At 39.8% G+C, this 22,752-nt stretch overlaps 1 protein-coding gene across 2 annotated transcripts in view; it reads right to left on the bottom strand.

Annotated features, from left to right (window-relative positions):
* Positions 1–11,525, bottom strand: part of EXOC2 (exocyst complex component 2) — a 128,015-nt gene extending 116,490 nt beyond the window's left edge. The window contains exon 1 of one of the 2 annotated variants that reach the window (XM_014941079.1): positions 11,489–11,525. The gene's annotated coding sequence lies outside the window, so the exon portion shown is untranslated. Of the gene's footprint in view, positions 1–10,983; positions 11,099–11,488 lie in introns of those variants that run through there. The other variant, XM_014941078.1, reaches the window with a different exon arrangement.
* Positions 11,526–22,752: the final 11,227 nt, after the last annotated feature.

Genomic DNA, 22,752 nt, shown 5'->3' with positions numbered 1-22,752 from the left:
CCCCCCCCCCCCCCCCCAAAAGTTATGGTTCCCTTGAATTGTTCCTTTCAAAATACCTAGGCACACAGGTAATCGTCCTGAATCAATAACAAAACTCAAAAGTAATATTACAACATATTTTTCTGGATTTCTAAAATTGGCACTAGATCCCTCTTCATGATGAGCTAAATAAATGTAATAAAAATGCTGAGCCTCCTGAGGTCTAATATTTCTTCTAAAGTATTTCCATACTTACTGCAGAATTGCTTTAAAATACCTCACTGGAATGAGAATACCACAGTAAATCTCAACACATTACAAAAGCACTAGAGCACTGAAACACTCTATTATTATTAAACAGCAATTGGTTTCTTTTATTTCAAAGAGTAAGTGAAGTAACTCTGTGGAATCTGCCTTTACTACAAATACTAAACAAATACTTGGGAGCTTCCAATCAATTTATAATATTTCCCCTCCTTCATGACAAAGATGACAATAGTTAAATTAACTGAACTGCTTATTGGGAAGTCTAGCCAGTACACTACTACAGCCCCAAAGTAAGTTTCTAAATTTTTAAAAAAATATTTAAGGCAAAGTTGAAAAGAAAATGACTTTTTAATTTCATGAAAAGATACTATCATGTAACTAAGAGCTTTTGTTGCAATTCTATACATTGGCCTAAAGAGAAATTCTATTATTTACAAATATGTATTATGTAAATAATAATAATAATGATAATAGTTTAGAAGCAGCCCTCTTACTGAAAGACTGTTTCTTACACAGACTAGGGGATATTGCAGAAAGACAGTTTTCTATACAAGATATTTCCTCTAAGGAGCCAGGCTCACTGAAGAAGTGTTAACAAGACTATTCTTTTTGCAATGGACAATCTTATACACTAACACAGATCTCTTTCCCTTTTTACTCCCCCCCCATCCTTTTTTTTTCTTAGACTTAATTTCCTCAGAATATCTCCCCAACAGTTTAACATGCCTGACATCTGTTTGACTGCTCCCATGATCTTGCCCATATTATTCTATTATTCTGTCATAATTCTTGTTATGAAAGTGCAAGGAGTTAGAAAGCCTCTGCAAAGACCACCTACTACAAAACCATCTTGAAAAATGCCTTTCATAAACATCATCTTCATCTTTACGTGAGCTTCTCAAACAAACTGCCCTCTCGCAAAGGTTTGGTTAAAAAAAATAAAAATGCAGACAATTCTAAGCATTACAAGCTTGCTTAAAGAGGGGGCATCTTCACTCTTTATCCTAAGAAAAGCCACTCTAAAAACAAATAACGAAGAAAAGAAATATAGCCCAACATAAAGAAAATACAAGTCTAGTTGCTTTTTTGATTTTTGTAAACCTTCAGTTGGTTTAAAGCAAGAGTTCTTAAGTAAGTTTCCCCACACGCAATTTTCAATGGCAAGCAGAAAAGGAACAAAAAGTAAAATGTCTATAGGTACCATATCTGTTCTGTAAAGCAGAGCACTGCTTACCGCCCTAGAAGAAGTATCAGAATATGAAGTAAGCAAACAACAGAAGTTCAGGAGTTAAGGATATTACATTGGCTGAAAAGTTCAAATCCCAAAGGAAAACTACAAATATTATGAAGGCATGGAACTTCAGAAGATGAGTAACAACCAGGTACCACATTACACCAGTGGAAAAATTAGCAATTGAAATGTTTTTGAAGTCATAAACTCCTTTTTAAAACAAGACAGCAAGTTGGTTCCAGTGATTGAAAATTCCGTAAAGTTAAAGTTTTCAGTGGTACTTTGTCACAGCCACTGAACTTAAAAGACTCTCTCTGAGGAAGACAGACTCAAGGTCAATGCAAGTGCCATCCTCATCTAGCAAAGGGAATCTAAGCTGTCAAGAAGGGAGGAAAGAAAAAAGCCAATTTTTCATTGCTGAGAAAGTCTAAGGTACAAGCAAGCATGCTAGTCTTCAGGTACCAAACGTTTATTTGTTCTCACTCATTTATGTGTGACAGAATACAATTTTTAAAATTTTGAGGCAGGAACAGGAGGAATGACCAAAGCACCACCCATGTTCAAATCACAGTATGCTTGAGATGTTGTTGTTTACTTTTAAAAAAAAAATAACCAAAACCCACAACAACTTGAAACCAGTAGGTGAGATACTCTTATCTCGCTAACATCACAGCACTAAATGCCCTCCAAATGAACAGATTTATGAAGCACCCTTTTTAAAACAAGCAATAAATACTCAGATTCCAGAACCTAGGTGATGGCCTTTTCACCTTAAACTACACAAACTTATGCTTCTACTAAATAAATCTAATAATTTGTTTTCACCAGAAAACCCAAAGAGTCCCGAGTACAACACACTAGGACAGAGTCAGCGAAGGGACACAACAAATGACACCAAGAAGGACGACAAAGCAAAAAGTTTTCTACACTTTTGTATTCAAAACCATTACAAAATTATGAAAAACACTATTGCAACCTTTTCTGTGTTTTATCTTCCCAGCAATATAAATTCAGACAGACAATCTACATAAACCAAGATTTAAAAGCACCCAAAAAGCCACACTGTGAAAATAACTGACATTTATTAACCCCTCTGGAGATCTTCAGTGCCCTAGAATTTCCACAGCCTTCAACACTGCATTAATAATACAAAGTCCATTCCTGCAAGCCTGCCAGAAAAGACTGGGAAGTGAATAAGCTAAACAATGCTGAAATTCCAAGTGATATTAAGAATCTATGCATGTTTATTTAAATAATAAAAGAAGACTTGTCAATTTAAACAAGAAGTGCTCACGAATCTTACATTTAGGGGGGAAAAAACTCTTCAAAACACCACTAAGCTACTTATAATGAAAAGATGAACAAACATAAAAAAGGGGTAATTTCACCATCACACAGAAAAAACAAAGCCTCATTTGTCTTGCCCTGTCATATCCGGCATGTTGATTCAAGCCAATATTATACTGACAAACACGTTAACCTACAGGACAACGTTACATGCCAAAATCAGTTTCAATTTGGGAAGATGTGCAAGTTTTGCGATGGAGAGGGCAAAGGACAAAAAATTAGAAGATTCGGAGTATTAAATGACATAATACGATACCCTTCTCTTTATAAAAGGGCTCCTGAATTTTCTGATCAGTCGTGAAGGGCATACTAGAGATTTTACTTTTAGGGTAGGCAAGGAATAAGAGCAGCAGTTTTGCTTTCACGATCGCCCCGCTCGCAATGTTCCTCAGTCTCTCAGAGGTCCTGCTTTCCTTAACCCAGCAAGGTACATCTTCATGGCTATATATCTTGCCAGGGCAAAAGCAAAATAATCACAGCACTCAGCGATGCCATTAACATTTCTGAATCCCAAGGGATTAAAAAGCCCGAGCCGAGGCAGATGCTGGGCGAGCCCTCGGCAGAGGGGTTCAGCGCCCATGGCAGGCTGGGCTGCAGCTGGGAGGGATTGACACCGCTCACTGCGGAACCCGGCTCAGGAGAAACTCCGGGCACGGTTCCGGCATCCGAAATAAATTAAAGTAAACACTGTTCCTCTCTCTCCCTCTCTCTCTCTCATCCACCCTGTTAGCAGCCTCTCGGTTGAGCTGGAGACCACACACCCGGACCACACAGCACCAGCTGAACTCCCTCGCACGCAACATCTCCAAGCTGTCACTCTGCTGAGGTACGGGGAGGAAAAAGGGGGGCAGGAGCGCGAGTGAGTGTGTGTGTGTATTTAGGAAAGCTGCTTGCTCTCTCCTCCTATCCTTACAGCTGGTTGTGTTTTGTGCGGTTGGGAAGGAGGGAAAGAAGGGAGGGATAAAAAAAGCCCTATAAACCTCGCTAAGAAAACATACTGGTCTTGGCCTTTTGTAGTAATGATTTGCACTCCTCCTGTACTAGTTTAGTAGCTGATGAAGGGCTAACAAAGCATCCATTTAACATCAATTAACCTTCTATCTATCACACGTCAAAGAAAATAATCTAGACTAGTATAAATCCATTTCCTTGTACATATTAAATGACAGCATCTTATCAGTTATGATGTACGGCATTCCTATATACTGATGCATTTTTACATCAGGAATTTTGACATGTTATTTATTTGAGGAGGGTAGAGATTCCCCACAATGAACAATTCACTGCACAAATACCGTTATAACATCAAAATGTCAAAATTTTCCACAACCATTCCATTTTAAAATGAAGTTTTGTTCATTAGTATCTTACACCATAAACAACCTGAAGGAAATTAATGAGCCTACATATAACACTGCCTATGTGACCCATCAGCTAGAAGTAAAAACAGCAAACCTCTAAAAATAGATTGAAAAGGACATTAATCTACAATACAGATGAACAGAGATTTTTAAAATGGGGGAAGAGGGGAATTCTTTGTTTCTTTTAGTTCAGAAAATCATTTAATCTGCCAATTACATCACTCATTCAAACAGAAAAAGCTGAATAAAAAGTTTGAAGAATTTTAAAATCTATTTTAGTCAGTCTGCTTTAAAAAAAGATGCCCTTCCCTCCATTCCTCTGCTATGAACACACATACCTCCTCCATCAAACCTACCAGCACACAAATTTAATTTAATCCACACACATAAAGAGCTCGGAACCACATAGGTAAATAGATTTTGAGCTGAGGTGAAAATGTGACTAAGTGACAGTGACAATTTTCAAGTGCCACTAGTAAAGAAAACCATCAATACTACAATAATCCAAATGTCAGTATTAGCCCTATAAACTTGAAGGAGGACATTTTTGTTGGGGAACGCCTTAAGAAAAATTTCCTAAAAATCTCACCTTATCAAATACATTTTCAAAAAAAACCTAGCTTTAAAATTCCATAACTTCACACTGAAAATAAATTATTCCCCCCATCTATTAATTAGATCTACATGCTGGCTTATACCAGTTCTTGAATGAACACTTTTGCTGGTATATTCAATATTACAGCACCTATTCATTACCAATACTCAAGTCAAACCAATTTAAGTTTTCTGAATGTCTGTTCTGGTCATACTGAATTGGCTAGAAAAGAGCGATAGCGTAGAAGAAAATGTAATTTAAGAAAGTCTGAAAACAGATGTTTCTCCCCAAAATTTCCGCTATTTTCATTATAAATTGCATTACAACTCAACAAAATTAAGTCATCTACTTGGTTAAAAGCTTCTGTATTTATTAAGTGACACATCACTATAATCTAGCAACATTGTGAAGAAAAGCCTTAAACATCTATATATAAACATATATATAGAAAAAAGTCAACTCAGCTTTACACAAAACCATATCACAGATGGCCATAAATCAATCTCCCATTAATTTCTAAATTCCCACAAAGCACATGCTTTCCTACATCTGCTTCTACCTCCAACATGCAGCGGTTTACTTCATCTAGAAGTCATTCTCTTTACTGTCCTCTAGTTAAACCATTCATCCCTCTTTTGTTCTTAAGTTATTTATAATTTTCTGTGCGTTATTTTCGTTGTTAGGAAAATGGTAAAGAATCTTAATACCCTCATCATCCCTCTATCTTATGTTACTCACAGGCAGAAACTCAAGAACAACACTTCAAGCATCAAAAATTTTCAAATATGTTTATGCAAATGCATTCAGAAAGATCCAGAAGTTCAAAAAAACAAACTAAATAAATCCCCATGGGATAGGATTATTTTTTTTCTAGAGAAAAGAAACAAGACACCACAGATTTTTTCTAAGCCCTGTAACTATACACAATATTCTTTATAAAAACACCATATAACCACTGTAATTACACAGTTCACATGGCTGAAGTTTTAACTTGGGAGCTTGTAGGTAGGACAGCAACACTAAATTTAACATTTACTGTGTGACTTCTCTGGCAGTTCCTTTTGTTTCAGAAATATTTAAAAGATGAGACATGCACTTGTGTTACTGATTCCTGTACTTTCCATGTTCTCTCCCAAATACCTCTTTCCAGCCTCTGTGCAGGGAAGCACTCGAGCCATACCTTCTCTATTCACATGGTCAAACACATGCTTGAGAATTTCACCGAGAGCCTGCGTACACAGGTATGTTTTTGATATATTTCAGCCTGCCTCTGCCTTACAGACTCTCAATCTTCATTTCCACTCATCCACCTAAAATCCCACCTGCTGTATGAAACTATCATGCTTTCGGAGCAGTGAAGTTGTCTTGTGGGAAACAGAAGTTCCCCTGCCTTCTATGCTGATGAAAAGGAAACGAGAAAAAACCATCAGCTATATACATAGCTCCTTATCATTTTTGCCAAAAATCTTATGTTCACTTTTCCAGCAAGAAGCAAGATACAGTTGTTAAAACCAGTGAGACGTAAAGTGTCACAAGACTCACAGATTTCTTGAATAAAAAAGATATAAAGTCATTGCTTTTTTAATTGGGACATTTTGGGGTTATCTAAAAAAATCAGTTTAGTTTGTCCTCAATACAGAAGTGGGCATTTAAAAGAAATTTTGCTTAGCATAGTCCTAAATCTTTAACTGCTACAGGTTTTTTAATGAACTTCCAAATGCAGGGTAAATTGCTTTTGGTTTGTCCACAAAGTGAAAGAAAAAAAAATACTAAACATACCTAAAAATCGCAGATTCATGTTGTAATCTGATCCACAGACACTGTTACACTGCCTGAGTCCCCACTGGCTTCTGCACAATATAGCCTAAGATCTGCCTTACAGAGTTAAACTGAAAATCTGGGAATCTGTAATTCTCTTAAGGTCAAGAGAAAACCAGGCCCATTAAGGGCTTGGTGTCTTAGAAATTTTGCTTTCCTTAAAAACAAAACAAACAAAATTAGAAAGGAAACACAGATTTTCACACCCATCACTGAGTGCAATCACAGCATTTTCTACTGAAACTGCTGAACGTACTGTCTGCAGATTAACAGTAAATGTTGTCCAAGAAAAGGCCACACTGATCAATTTCCTTTTGAAGAAAAAGCACTAAGTACTTCCACAATAATACAAAAAGTACAATTACAAACAATTTCTCCATAGGAGGGAGAGGTGATGTTTGACTTAGTGTTGTTTAAAATATTAAATACTTAGATTACCTTTCCCCATGCAAAGCACGTAACTCACCAAACACACAATTACCCTCATTTTCAGGCATTTCTCTCATTACTGACTTTCTAGGAAGACTGCTTCAGGTTCCTTCCTTCTTCCTTCCCGGCCACTCCACCACCACCAAAGGAGATCACAAAAAGTTCTCCGTCCTGCCCTTCCCTCTTCCTTTAGCTTTTGACATTGGGAGAACAATCCAACTACTTTTGAACTAAAACACTGTCAGAAATTCTAGAAAATAATTTTCAGGTTAAGGTACAAAAATTTTAATCGCCTTTCTTTTTAAATCGATACTTCACAAACTGTAAACACAGACCTTTGTTCTCACATTCAGCACAAAAAGATGAGACATCAATCTGATGTGACTGCGCTACGCACGTGCTGTCTAATCACCCCTCATCTTACAAGCACCTTTACAAACAAGATTTCCCTCATTGCTAAGCACCATATTTCTCCCCTGGGAAAAGTAATTTGAAAGACAATGTTGCACAGCACAGACTTACAGAATGTAGGTGGTCCAAGACAGAAGGTCAAAGTCAAGCTGAAGAGCTCATGTCAGACTTCTGCTAAAGATATTAATGCAGCTGTTTTCGGATTTTGAACCTTTAGCATACTTTTAAGTACAGCAGCAGATTCCACTCTTGCTGAAAAACTCACATAGACAATAAATTCACTGTAACATGTACAGTCTTCCAAGCATTATTTTCCAGTCCTTCATTGTAAAATGAACTACTACTGATTTCTACTGCGTAAGATTTTCTGTGCCTGTTTGCATAACTAGTAATGATGTACAACCATTCAAAATACACATAGGTAGTGTCTGTGCTTCACGGGCTCTTTTGCCCTGGAGTACAAAACTGTAACTGTAGATTATTTCATGGTTACTTTCAATAGCTGTAACAATCAATGTTTTTAAGAACAGCTTTTATAATCAGTCTTCTGCTAGCATCCTATTGAGGTACTACTTTTTTATTTTCTCTCTTCTTTTTTTCTTTAAGTGAAGTACGAAAGCAGAAAAGCACAGAATAAACAGAATTAAAATAACTCAAAACTGATGTTTAGTTTCAAGTACAGTGCTTAAGACTTACTGGATTTACAGCTAAACATATCACTACACTGAAAGAAATCAATTAAGTATGGTTTAAAATAACATATCTCAAAGTTTTCATCACTAAACGAGGTCAGTGCTTTTCTAGTCAACCCATTTAATTTGCTTAAGTCCAGCTTCACTGTTAGGAGTAGCATACTAAAGAATGGACTGTATCAGTGGATACATTTTCTTTTAAATAGGACGTCAGGAAAACAATTGGAGGATTACATATTTTAACATCTTAGTTGTCTGTTTTTGCCTCAAATGCTCTCAACACCTAGCAAAATAACTCTGATCATATTTGCAAGAAATCCTACAACTCAAAAAAAAAAAAAAATAGTACCTGAATACTAGAGATTCAAAAATACTTACTGAACAGTACCTTTTGTACTGAAGATGAAAATGTTTCTCCACGCAATACCCACTACTCTAAAGGCAAGGTGTTGAAAATTTTACTTTAAAGTCTTATTTGTAATTTTTTTAAAGGTCATTACTTAGAACTTTAGGAGTTTTTCAAATTAATTCTAAAAATGTCCATTGACTTAGACTAGACATTAACTATTCAACACTAATATCCAATAAAGCAATTACAGCATTAAGAAAACCACCCAACTATCAATTTGTAAAAATATTGCAATTTATTGAAAGAAGGCCATGAAAACGTACGACAACTTTACATTTTGTTTAAAATAAACAGCACAAGTTTGATTAGTAACATGCTTTTAATTAAATAGTTTCACCTCTGACATACACTAAAAAAAGTTTTCCATACAGGAAAAAACCCTTACTATTACAATGTAAATTAATGATATTTTCACTGAGATAAGTCATACCAGTATAATGAAAATCATTGCATCCTGTTTTAAATGACATTTAAGACAACAGAAATCCCATTTAAGTAAAAACATTGTTGTCCAAGGGTGGGCATAAATCACAAAAACTGTAAACTAAGCTATCCATGGGAAAGAAATCAGCAGTAGAACATGCCTTTTGCTCCTTCTTGCTGGGTGAGTGTAAGCTGTGATATAGAAATAGGGAATAAAAAATTACAGAACTTTTCTTCTTCAGGTGAGCAAAAGGTAAAGCAAGAAAACAGACCTGTTTTCATAAACCACAAGTTTGTTTATTTGCAGTTTACATTAAAAAACCAAACTAATAGAAGTCCTTTAATTGTTTTCACAACTTTACCAAAAGCAAAAACAAAACAAAGTTTACAGTAATGAAATGCACACAAAACACTACGGGACAATAGAGGCTGTTTACTTATTTTAAGAACAACCAGAAAGCATAGAAAGTTGAAGTGAGATTACGATTTCAAACCAAACTTAAGAATGAATATTTGAAGTTTAGATTTATTCTGATGTTCTATCAGAGGTAAGATGGCTTAATACTTCACTGGTTTCCAATTAAAAGCTTTCTAGGGTAGGAATGTTAATCCACAATGATAAAGCAAACTGCAGGAAACAGAAAACACAGAGGGACAAAAAAACAAGAAGGAAAAGCTGACAGTGTAGAAGGAATGCTATTTTGAAAACCAGTGAAACTGTATAGAATGGGAAGCTCCATTTTTGAAATAGGATCATCCCCATTTTCAGATATCTACTCCCCTTTATAAGAGATCCTTTTTAGGTTCCTAATAAAGACACTGAAGTGTCAAGGAAGAAAGATGTTTGGTTACTCAGCTCATGAGCCTCCTGGACTCCAATGCAGTCCAAGTGAGGGAGAAACATAGAACTGGGTAGAGAGCAGAAAAAAAAAAAAAATATTGTCACAGAGGAAGTGTAACACTCCAGTTAGATATCAATGAAAACAATTCTCTCTCAATCGCCCTGGGCAACCTGGTCTAGTTGGGGGTGTCCCTGCTGACTGCGGGGGGGTCGGACTAGATGACCCTTGGAGGTCCCTTCCGGCCTGGGAAATTCTATGATTCTATGATTATATGTTTTTTTGTTACACATTCCTTACTACGGTGCTCTCTCGCTGTACTTGCCGAAATACACACTTATTTTGGGGAACTTATTTCTGAAAATTTACAGTACCACTGAATACTAAGTCTAGAAAAATCAGACCTGCAAGTAAACAGCTCTTCAGAGCTCAGACCTCACCTCTCCCCGCCTTATTTCCTCTACTCCCCCTCCTCCCCCCCAACACACACGGCGTGCCCACACACAAACGCTTCTTTGAGCTGAAGGATTCAAGACACTCGTAGGTACACCTCGTTTCACCGTATAACCGAGCGGGCCGGGGAGCTGTCAGTACCGGGAAACAAAAGCCAAAGCCCCTGAAATCGCTGCCTTGCAGGGCCAGCCTCACCAGCCCTCAGAAGGGCTGCCTCTGGCAGGCACCGGGCCGCCCAGCGAACACCCCCCGGGCCAGCAGCGCCCCGTGAGCCCCCCGGGGGTAAGGGTCTCACGGGCGAGACCGGGGAGAGGAGCCCCGGCTCCTCTCACGGGGCCGAGGGAGGAAACTGACGAGGGAAGGAGGAAACTGACGAGCGGGGGAGGAAACTGACGAGGGTCGGGCGGCGACAGGCGCTCCGCTGCCGGGACGGGTCACCGCCCGCCCACCGCTCCCTCGGCGGGACCAGCAGGTGCCTTCATGGGGGTGCTGAGGAGTCGCCGCCACCGCAGCCGTTAACGGCAATTCCGTCCCCGTCCCCCCGCTCTCCCCCCGGGGCTGAGGCGGGGCCTAGGACGCGACACTCGATCCCGCCCGGCGGGAGAGAGCCTCAACACCCACCCCACCCCCCGGGGAGCGGGGAAGGAAGAAGGGGGGAGGCCGAGGGCAAGGAGCCGGAGGTGCCCGGCGGAGGAAGAGCGGGGCGGGAGGCCAGAGACTGTCACTCACCGGCCGTCGCCGCCGTGTTCGTATCCGGCACCTGGGGCAGCTCCGGCTCCCGGCAGCGCCACCACGTCCGGCAGCGGGCGCAGGCACCTCTAGCCGCTGACCGAGATAAATCGATGGAGCGCGGAGCGATCGAGCCGTGGCGGGGCGGGAAGCCGCTACGAGCCACCGCCGTGCCCCTAGTCCCGCCCCCTCAGCGTCATCGCCCTCGCGCGCCCCGCCTCCATCTTGTCTCTGAGGGGACAGTGGTTGGGGTACGGAGAGGGGCCGCGGGGGTTAGTTTCCCCCCATAGAAGAGAAGCCAGGGGAGGATAAAATCCTAACAAACGGCGTGATAAGGACAACGGCAACGGCAATATTAAATAATGGGAATGAAACCGGCCCCGAGTGCGGTGTGGGGGTCCCAGCAGGCAGCATTGGGCCCCCCCCCGTGCTGTAGTGTGAGGAGAGCGCTCAGCAATGTAAAAACGTCCTTATTTTCCAATGAGAAAGTAAAAACTTTTCATACCAAGCCTGCTGTCTGCCTCGCGGGGGGAACACCTCTGGACACTGGCACTTCTTCCTCTTGCGAAGGCTGAGGAGACCTCCCTTCCTTTTTTTTTTCTTTTTGGATTGTTCAAAATTCAGTTGTGAACCACGCCAAGGTCAGACAAAATCTTAATGGTGAGGAGAGGAAAAGCAACTGGAGAGAAAATGCAGAAGGAAGGATCTGTTGCTCAGTTTTGCCAAACCAGACCTAAACTAGGACTTTAGTGGGAAAACAAATTGCCTTTCATAAAACCTCAAAGAATTTAAGCACCGTAAAAAGCATTTTGGCCAAGAAATTTTCCTCACTTTTTCCCAGAGGTTAAAGCCGCCCAAGTTAAATTAGCAGGCTCTAATATCTTTTCATGTGCATAAACAGGACTCTTCTGACTCTTTCCTCTAAGCTCTATAAAATGTGGCACAGCATCTCTGTGGGGAAAAATGAGAGTGTTCGGTATCAGTTTTTTTCTCTAATTATCTCCAAAGTTGTTACTAGCGACTCTGCAATTTTCTGCTAATACCTGATGCAGAAAGAGAGCTCTTCAGTCCTCTAAGAAAAGGAAAACTGGCATCACATTAAAAAAAAAAAAAAGTGTAACAGTTTGCCACCCATTTCAAAATTATGTTTTTCCTCTATGACAGTTTGTTTGCATTTTCTCATTAAACGCCTGTCATCAGATGTGCCAAATAAAACCCCTATTTGGAAGGTGTGGTTGATACAGAAGGTTTCACCAGCACACTACATACCCAAGTCCTAGCCTTGCCCAACGCTCTCTGGGAGCAGGTACCTGTGCCCCAAAGCCCCCTTGACTTTGGTGGGGGTCTGTAAAGGGAGCTGTCTCCCCAGAAGACTTTGTAATAAAAAACGGCATTTCGATTTAGTTCAAGTGACAAACTGCAGTGCCAGACTGAAGTTTTGTTACGGAGTTGGCTTTATCTTCACCTCTGTTGTAATTGCAAATACCCTAAAGAGGTGAATCATTCAGAAGAGGGAAGCTGAACTGGAGAAGAGAAAACCTCCCCAATGTTAGCTGAATTGAGAAAAAGCTTCAAGGCCTTTTGCTTCTGAAAATGTCATCTAGCCCCTCTGCTCAGAGGTTTTAACCTGTTGTTTCTAAATAGCTGCTTGGCAGCGTTTTTATCCAGACCTTGGTCCTGGGGAACGTGTCAGAACAGCACAATCTGTTCTAGTTCTAAACTCTGCAACTATAGAAGCCTTATAAATGGTGTATGTAGGTTCATCAAGGCATCCACACAGGCAAATCCTCCTGTGGCCAAGAGCAGCATCCAGGACTCCTCTGATCTGCAGGGGCCTTGGATAATATTGTTGATGAAGAACTTGCTGTGTGCTGCACTTTGTTGGATCTACTGTGGTTGGTTTTCCCAGCTGATGTAAGGTCACTGTGTGGTAACCATCACCTGCCCCTTCATCAGTGACTCCAGAACAAAGCTGATGGGGACTGACTGTAGATTTGACCCCCTGGAGAAAAGAAACACTGCTTCACACATCTCTTTAGAGCAAAAGGAGGAAAACTAGTGCTGTTATTTTATATATAGAGAGACAGAGCTTATAATGTAGATACCATAATATATTGTATTTATTTGTTGTCGTATATAATGCTGCTAATATAAATATATTACTCCACGGAACTCCAGATGCTGTTAAAAAGATTAATCAATGCTGTTAAAACTGAGGAAAGCAATGACAAGTTGTAATATAATGACCTGGTAAATAGTAAGCTCTTCGTAGAGGTCACAAGAGCAATTGCTCATTCATGCCTTTTCTAATCCATATATGCAGATTTGACAGTGATCTATAAACATTACATCTCTCTATAAAGCTGGGTAAACAGATTTGAAAGCCAAGAGAGATTATTATGATCATCTTGTCTAACCTGAATATTGAAAGCTGTAGAATTTCCTGCAGCCATTCCCACACAAAGTTCTTTCTGTAGTTGTTTCTTAGAAAGGCGTCTTCATTTTGTTTTAATGAGTTGGAGAAATGTTGAATCCATCACTACATTTTTGAAGATTTCTCCGTGGTTACGCTAACATGTACCATGCTATTCTAACATGTAAATAATATCCGGTAGAAATACAAGCGTTGTTAGAAGAGGTAAATTCATCTAGCTGCAGCAACTGTCAATTGAAAGCCTGTTTCTTGTTAACAGAAATATCTTCCTTTTGAAGATGTTTGTAAAATACAGCAGATTAACTCTATCACCTTCTCTTGATAAACTGTATGGATTAAACTTTGATTCTGGACTGTATAACTGCCTTTCCAGAACTGTTCACTCTTCTGAATGCCTTTAAGCTTACAGCTATCACCTTACTTTTTTGACATGTGGACAACCAAACCAGGCCTATTTCTGTTTGAGTTTGTGAGGTGAATGTTATAACCAGGGAAATGTAAGGAACAGAAAAGAGCTAAGAAGCATAAGGTTGGAAATGACCTTAAGAAATCAGCCTTTCTTGTTCTTTCCCTTGCCTCAAGACAGGATCAACTACTCCTTTGTTATAGCATAACTGTTTTTTCAATCTTGTTCTTAAAGTCTTCACAGTATGGTGCTTTTGCTATCTCCTCAGGCAATCTTTCCCAGTGTTTCCCTACCCTTATCACTAAAGGTCTTTTTTTTTCTAATGTGTACTCTGGATATATCCCCTACTGCAATTTCAGTCTGTTAGTGAAAAGACTGTCTTTGCTAGGTCCAGAGAATACTGTTTGCTTCCTCCCTGTTGCAGCCTTTTACATATTTAAAGTCCCTTGTATGTTCTTTTCCTTATTAATTCAAATGGTCCCATTAGTATCCTGATATTTAATGTCTTCTGGACTAGTAGTCGACCTTGATCTCTGCTGCTCTCTTCTCCAGTCACTCAATATCATTCTGGAAGTGCAGTGCCCCAAGCCAAGCATGCTCCAGGTGAAAAACATTTTTGAAAAGGAAAAACTAGAATCAAAATCCTACCGGGGTTTAGCAGAGTAAAATAATTGCTTTGCCTGTTTTGCAGCCTGTCTTCCTGTTCCTACCCCCTCGTATGGCATTTGCCTTTTTACAACAGCATACGAGAAGTGACTCGTGTTTAGCCTGTGATTCACTCTATATTCTTTCTATGCAACTGTAATCCTGTTTACTTTTCCCCTTCCTGTATCTGGGGAACTGATGATGCTGTGTCTAATAGACCACGCTTTTACCTATTGAATACTATCTTTGGTGTTTTTCTTAAAAAAAAATCCTTCAGTTTGACAAAATCCCTCTGAATTCTAATTCTGTTCTCTAACACGCTTTTAGCAGCTCTCTTCATGTTGACTCCAAATGTAACAAGCTTAGTCTTTATTCTGTTCTTCAGATGGTTTATAAGTAGTATCAGATAGAGCATAGACCCTCGAGGAACCTCTTTCAATAAACCTCTCCATTTTCATAGTTGCTGCATTTTGCTAACTCTTCCTCAACCCTGCTTTTTCTGATCCCATGAGATTTTCAATCTGGACCATATTGTCTTTGCTTACTCTTGAGAAACGTGGCCAAAAGCTTTACTAAAATGAAGATACATGGCTTTTTAATACTTCCCTCCTTAGAATAACACCTGTTACCTTATTGTAAAAGGAAATCAGATTGGTTTAACAGGATTTGTTCGTGACAAATCCATGTTCGTTGTTACTTGTCTGTCTGTCTTCTAACGCTTTTAGATGGTTTGCTTGATTTTTTCAACAAACTGAAGCTACCTGATCTATAACTCACCAACTCCTCCTTTTTTCTATGTGTACTTAACTGTAAGTCTGATTGATTGAAATTAAGAGGGCTGTTTCTATGCCCATGAGAGGTGCCTTCTAAACTGGAGATCAGTAATTTGCCAAAGCCATGGCAGTATAACCAGGAGCAGAGCCAAGAAGCCCAACCTGTCCTGGCCTGCTCTAACAAATCTATAATCCTTGCACAACCTTTCCTCATCTCCTTAGTTCCACTTCCCTTTATTTTTCCTGATGCATTGAGGGAACATTCTTGCAGATGTTGGCATCTAGCAGCTGCCTTAGATTTTTATGAGAAATTCATACGCATATTTCAGTTTCCAAGCAGATTTCCCATGTTGTATCATGCACCCAAGACCACCTGCTTTCTCCTAAATTGAAAGTCACCTGGATCTGTGTTATGAAACCAACATCCAGGAAGAGATCTATTTAAATCTTACAATTCCATTTCTTTTTTAAACAAACAGGTACATAAATAAGTTCTTTGTAGCTGGCAGCATTTTGACCGTTAACTGGGAGGCTAAGCCAGAGAGCTTCATTATGGAGTGAAATATATTTATCTTAGCTGAAAAGCGAAAGAGCAAGAAACAACTTACTGATCAGTGTTTTCCCCCAGATGATTTCTGGTATGCTTCAAGAGAAACAACATATAAATTAATGCACACAATATTTTGAGTTTTCTTCCAGAACAAGTACAGTCACTTTTTCCACATCAAACAAAAAATATAGTCTTTTGCACTTTAAACCATTTCCAACAGTACACAAAATTCTCTCACTGTTTTACTTTCTTGGCTGACACCACCCTAATTCTTCCCTTTCAAGGCCTATCCAAGGAATCTGTGCACTACTGACCCAGAGGCATTGTTTCTCTAAACAGCACCAATGAAACAAATTATTAAATTACTTTGTGCAGCTAAAAATACTGAATGCTGTATACTACAGCTCTGTCAAGGGTGTCACTACTAAGTTGCATCAGTTTAAATACTTTTTGGAGCCAACTTTCATCTGCTGCGTGTATTTTAAAACAAAAGACGGGGAGGAAGAACTTGAAACCTAAACCAACTTAAAATTATGCTACATTTCTTCTCAAAGGAAAAAAAACCCAACACTTCAAAGACCATTTCACAGTTTTTGTCCCTCAAATTCCAGCTGAAATTCCGTCCCTCTTTTCCACAAGACCAAACTCCGGCACAACTGCTTTCATTTCTGTGCTTTCGGGAACAAGCAGAGAAAAGCTGTCCATTAGATGATTTTTAACAGACTTCTGAAATCCTGGTGAGCGAGGGCAGGGATCAGGTCTCCCGATCTGAACTGAACTGCCCCTATGGGACAGTTCATCACTGCCCACACACCCCAGCTCCCCCCCACTGGAAGTGAGTGTACCTCCGCACCAGTAGCGGTCAGCATGTCCCGGTGTGTCCCAGCAGAAATCAGCCCAGGTAGCAAAGAACGATTATTCACAGTTGGACTCATTTGGGTGGAACCACGTTGTTTCCCTGGCTTGCCCCATTCAGTGGCTCTGCTGACGTGCCTGTAGAGAGATGACAAGACAAGCAGCCAAAGGTTAGCTGGGTTTTGCCACCACCGCTGTTTGCTTGCCAGACTGCCTATCCGCTTGCAATTTCTTGGGGGAAGATGGCTTTATTTTAGGTGCATTTCAGAGACAGATCCATTTTGCTACTACAGTTGTTCAATATGTAGTTCACCGGGGACTCGTTTTTGACAATTGATACATAAAAATAAATAATCAGGTCTGATAACACAGTAAGTGTATCACACACGCACATACTTGCAAACCCACATTTATTTTAAAGGAAATGTTACAGGGGTTTTGTGTTTAATATTACAAATAAAGATTCCATCTATTTCTAAACCCCTTCTTGACTGTATTTTTTTTTTCTTCCTAAGTTTCCCTGTCTGCCTCTCTCTTCATCTTTGGTCTCTTCTTCCTCTCATCCTCCTGATCTCTAATTCTCCCATGGTGAAAAAGGGAGGGAAAATTACAAAATAGGGCTTGGGAAAAGGGAACAAGAATGGCAAAAAAACGATTAGTTAAACCCAGCAATCTGAGCCAAGTATATTTGTTCTTTCAAAAATTAACTTTTTAGACAGTTTATGTTCAAATTAGTATCACAATTGTATGCTGTTAGCAAGAGGTTGCATTGTACATCAATTAGATGTAATTATCAAGTTCCTTTTAGAGACAAAAATTATTTTAATATATCAGACAAGCAATTAACATTAAAATGTGGATTTTGATCTATGCCCTAAACATATGATCAAAGGTGCTAGATCAGACAGCTTAATCTGAAACCCATTAAATACAGGGCGATATTTGATTTTCATGAACTGCAGTTCTAGTCTGTAATGTTTCTTAGCGACATTTATTCTTAGGCGCAGAAGTAGATTTCCATGAGAGAGGTGTTTGGCCTTGACTTGAGATCTACAGCAATTTCCACAGAAGTTTCTGAAAAGAATGTTGGTCAGTGTTTTAAAACACAGGGCCCTAAATTTAGACTGTTAAATCTGTATTTAGCCCTGCAATGTGCTGAGCACCGTGGCTGCGATCCAAGAAAGCACTTATGTGTTCCCATTAACTTTAAAACACATTCAGGCCTATTATTCACTTTACCAAAAGAACTGAACTCAAATACTTAAAATTAAGCATGCACATTAAGTAGCCTGTTGGACTCAGCTTTACACAGCCACCAGTCCCGTTCTGCCCACAGCTGAGACCCTGACTCACTTTATTTGCGTGGTTTGTCCTGTTGCGGTAGTGGGGCTGGTCATGGCAGTAGAATTACTCAAGTACATTCCAGATTTCAGGGCTGTTTTTGCAAAAGGGCCAAGTTCCTGTCAGACACGCTTTCAAAACTTTGAGAAGCACATTTTAAAGTATACATTATGGTCAATATCTGAATACGGTTATAATGAATATTCTGTTTCTACTTGTTGTTTATTATTATTTATTGTGTTTTGCACATCCAAATCCAACTTATGGCCAATGTTCACCCACTTCTGAAGGCCTGATAAAAGTCCCACAGCAGTGGTTAAGAGTCAGTTTGCCGTATCTGGCAGGGACAGGGCAATAAATAGGAGACACGGTCCCGAAGAGCATTCTGGTGAGGCATGAAGAAAAACTGGAACACAATGAAATACTGGTATAGATTGTTTCGGAAATGGCCTGAGCCTCCTTCAGTGGAAGCCTTGAAGAACTGGATGGATAAAGCACCTACAGGAATGATGCTATTCCTGGTGCTATAGCCAGTCCTTCCTTCAGGGGCAGGATGTACTAGCCAAGTTCATAAGGTGCCTTCATGAGTGCCTTCATAAGTTCCTCTGCAGCTATTCCTGCCGGGGTCAGGCCTGTATTTGGCTCTTGCTACCTACTGGCTAGTCTTCTGTGCTGATACCCTTGCGTTTGACCACTTAGGTTATGTGTCATGATTCAGTTATGAGCGAGTGGCAGGATTAGACAATTTTTTGGCTTGTGCAAGTATTTCTAGCAACAGAAAAAAAAAAAGATGGCATGTGAAAACTGGCTAGAATGATTTCCATTTCTTTTTTCCATTTCCTTTTTCCATTTCCCAAAGCTATCAGCTGCAGTTAAAAACATCCATCACGATCTAACAGAAATCCTGGTGTTTTCTCTACAGGACTATTTGCAGAAAAAATACAAAATCAGAATTTGAGCAGTTAGTTTGTACATATACTGTCATTTGTGAACGTGACAGTCGCTAGTTATTGTTCAGGATTGTAAGAGATCCAACCCGCAGCTAAAGTATCTGCTCTCTCCTCCAGAGCATAACCATCGAAACCCAACACCCCTTGGTGCTGTCTTCATCAGCAGTAAAGGAACAAGCCTGGAGGAAGGGTCTTCTGAAGCAGATAAAACTCTGGTGATTATACAGCTAGAATTTCCTCTAGGGACAGCAAACCCACTTTTAAAAGCTGCCGTTGTGCCCGCCACACAGTCCCTCCCATCCCGTGCCATGCCAATACTCACATTTACAAGGCAAAATTAACCAGCCATAAAGGGATGCGTTCATTTAATCACTTGCGTAACACTTCAGGGAATTTGTAACATCCAGCTGAACAAGAATTCACTGCTAATTGTAACGAGGCACATGCGAGATACACGTTGATCGATTGCTACACTACCCTTAGCTTAGGGCACTTTTTAACTGCCAGAATCAACCTCTCTGGGAAATGTACAGTGAGAGAGTTTGGAAATAGGATTTGGAACAGGCTGGAGAGACGCACTCCAAATCTCAACTTCCCCAGTGGGCAGATTCATACCTTCCAAAGAAGGAAATGGAAACAGGGGGATGCTGACATTTTGGTTTGAAACTGCCTCTGTTCAAAAAAAAAAATAAGACACAAACAACAAAACTCTACAACACACCAAAGGAAAAAAAACAACTTCTTATTTCGTTGTTTTACTCATTAACAAGAAAATGTTTGGTCCTTGACTAAAAAGTCTCCAAATTTCAGAGTTATAGGTAAAACCCCAAAATTACTTCCTGAAAACCCAGAAATAGGAACAGACATTTTCTTTTTTAAGATTTCTTTTCCTTTTGGCTTCCAGTTTTTTTCTATTCTGAAACATTTATAAATTCAAATAGTTGGATAATCCTTAAGGTGTGTGCCTGTAGGTAAAAACAGATCTTCAGTTCATTCTTCCTTCAAATAATTTCTGAGATAAAAATCAGCATCTTAATGGCATACTTATTGTTCAAAATTTCCTTCTGCCAGCATTCTGGGAAACAAAACGTGATTACCAAAAGACTTCAATAGCTGCACTTAGTGTACAAGGAAAACAATAAATAGGTTATTATTTGTTGATGTTAACTTGGTTGCACCAATCTTTAACTTTTTTACACTCAAAAAATTGCAATAAAATAAAATAATTAGGCAAGAAGAGGAAAAAAAGAAGTAGGTTTGAAATTTTGGGGAAAATATTTGATCAAAACTTGAAATATAATGCAAACACTCATACCCAAGCACATGTACCTTCAAGCACAGAGGTAACAGTGACACACTAACTAACCCCTGTCTGCTGTGGGATTACTTTCCTGCAGAAATCCAGGGAGGCAAAGTACGGCACTAGTGCCAATGGCACATCCAGACATGGCTGGAATTTTCCTAGAGATTGCAGGGGGGCTGCTTCTCTCTTCCCTCCACACACATTGTGTAGCTATTGAACTCTGCAAGACTTGCAAAGAATACATGTTATATTATCTTTTCATTTCCACGGCATCTGTACATTTAAACTTTCATGCTTCATTGTGTCTGCATGTGATCATCTTGTACATGTATTTAAATTGCTGCTCTTTCCTCTGATCTTGAGAGACAAAAGCAACACTGAATTCTTTTTCCATTATATATTTTTACAAAAGAACTACTGTAAAAATTAATCAAAGGTATGCTGGTTTTTATTGTTATTTTTTTAATTTTGGGGGGTATTTTCCTCATATTGCAGCGGTTTTGAAATTGAAACGTTGCACTGCTGAGAAAGTGCCATGAAAATATAACCCACTACATTCCAGGAAAATAAATAAGCAAGGCCACCCAAATTTTCAATTAGTGCTAGTGCAGTATGCAGGAAATGGCTGGAGAACCGTCAAAGGCAGCCTTAGGCTGGGTCGTGGATACGGAACAGTGACAGGAAGGTTTGAAGCAGGAATACAGGCTCAGTGTGAAGATGGCTCTTCTCCAAGGAAAACTGCATGCTAATAGGTTAATACTGGTTTCCTGAAACATACAGCCTGGGTATTACATGCTGGAATTTACATTCTGACAAAGGCAATTGCTGAGCCTCAAGACTTTGCTTTTTTGGTGATGAAATAACACTAGAAAGTTCAAGCTGCATTATATATTTCATGTTTTAAGCTTATTAAACATTCAAAGTACAAACTGTGCACATATTTTTAAGCCACCTGAAATAGCAACAGGCTCACTAGTTTGGGAAACGGGTATGAGAAACATTACATTTCAATAGGTCAGGCTTGTCTGGAGTAATACTGTCAACAGATATTGACCACAGTGAGGCGATGCCACTTTCAGAGTAAATCTGCCCTGAATCCAGAAATATTGCCCAATCAAGCAGACGCGCACACTATCAGGACTAAAACTCTTGCCTTTTAGCACAGCCTTTACAAAGTGGTATTTGGAAGGTATCTGAGGAGTCAGCTGGACAAAGCACTTCAGAAAATTAAAAACTAAAAAGCATAAAAGAACATCCTGAACAAAGTGAGAAAGAAAAGAAACTTAAAAAGAAAGATCATTCCAGCTAGAGAATCCAGTCAACCTTTCTCTACAAACTACCTCCTATTTTACTGTATCCAACTGATTTTGCGACTGTCAGCTGAGGGTGGCACTGCAGCATCACAGGAGACCCTCATCCCACCAGCCAGACCCACGTACTTGCCTTGGCATTTCTTACAGAAGCATGCACAAAACAAGCGCAGCCCACGAGTGGAGGTGGCAAAGAGATGGCGGGTCTTCCACCAGTCTCTGTGGGGCCAAGATTTCTCTGTGTATCCATCTTAATATGAGCAGGCAGTGTCAATAAGGTTTTTACCACACTACTAGTGTGGGCATGATCCCATGTCACAGCAAGCAGCCAGTGGTGCCTTGCTGTGCTGCCCTGACCCCCAGGCACCAATTTAAATCACAGCTGTACCTCTACCTGATTGATCATATTTATTTATGAGGTCCACACCATTTTCATTGTCCTTCAGCGTTCCCAGAACTAGAAGCCATCCTGCGAGTCTTTTTAACAGTCCTAATTGCACCAAAGTCACTGGGAAATCTGCCCAGATAGAGCCTGGAAAAACTGGGCTGCAAAAAGAGACCCTAATTGTTTGCATTAGGAGGCAGAAACAATCTCCTTGCAGTTCCAGCACCTCCCTAGGAAACGTTCTGTGGGTTTGAAAGTGCTGAAAATGACTTGGGGTCCATTGGGCGATATACTTTCCACCTTGGAGAAGCAATTTTAAATAAGCTGTGTAAAATTTTTAATCAGAACAGGATATTTTAAGTTCCAAGTACCATACCTACCCTGGAACCTTTTTAGTTTAAAATCAGTAATTGTGTCACTTGCCTATGAAAGAGCAACTAACAGAGCAAGGATGGAAGTACGGGGAATTTGGGGAGTTTTAATTTGTTTTCATACATAGTGGTACATTTTTTGGTCATACGTGATAATTATTTAATCAAATGGAATTTGCCCAGTGGTATTTCACGTGACAGCCCTGCCAATCACCGCAAAGTAAACAAATCCTTCAGGTGGAGAAGGGAGAGTTTACTCATCTGTCTTCTGGTGAGCTGCATGCTGTGAGTGCCAAATGGCACATCTAATATTGCTGAAGTGATCCATGGGCAGCTGAGTGGAATAGACAACAATTCAGGGCAACAGTTACACATTTTGGGGAGCCTGGACAACTTTTACAGGACTTGGACATGTGTAAGGCTGGGTGTATGCTCCTGAATCAAGA

The sequence above is a fragment of the Calidris pugnax genome, unplaced genomic scaffold (genome assembly GCF_001431845.1).
Source record: "Calidris pugnax isolate Ruff unplaced genomic scaffold, ASM143184v1 scaffold8, whole genome shotgun sequence".
NCBI lineage: Eukaryota > Metazoa > Chordata > Aves > Charadriiformes > Scolopacidae > Calidris > Calidris pugnax.
The sequence above is the reverse complement of the archived record's forward strand: the minus strand, read 5'-3'. Positions and strand labels throughout refer to the sequence as shown.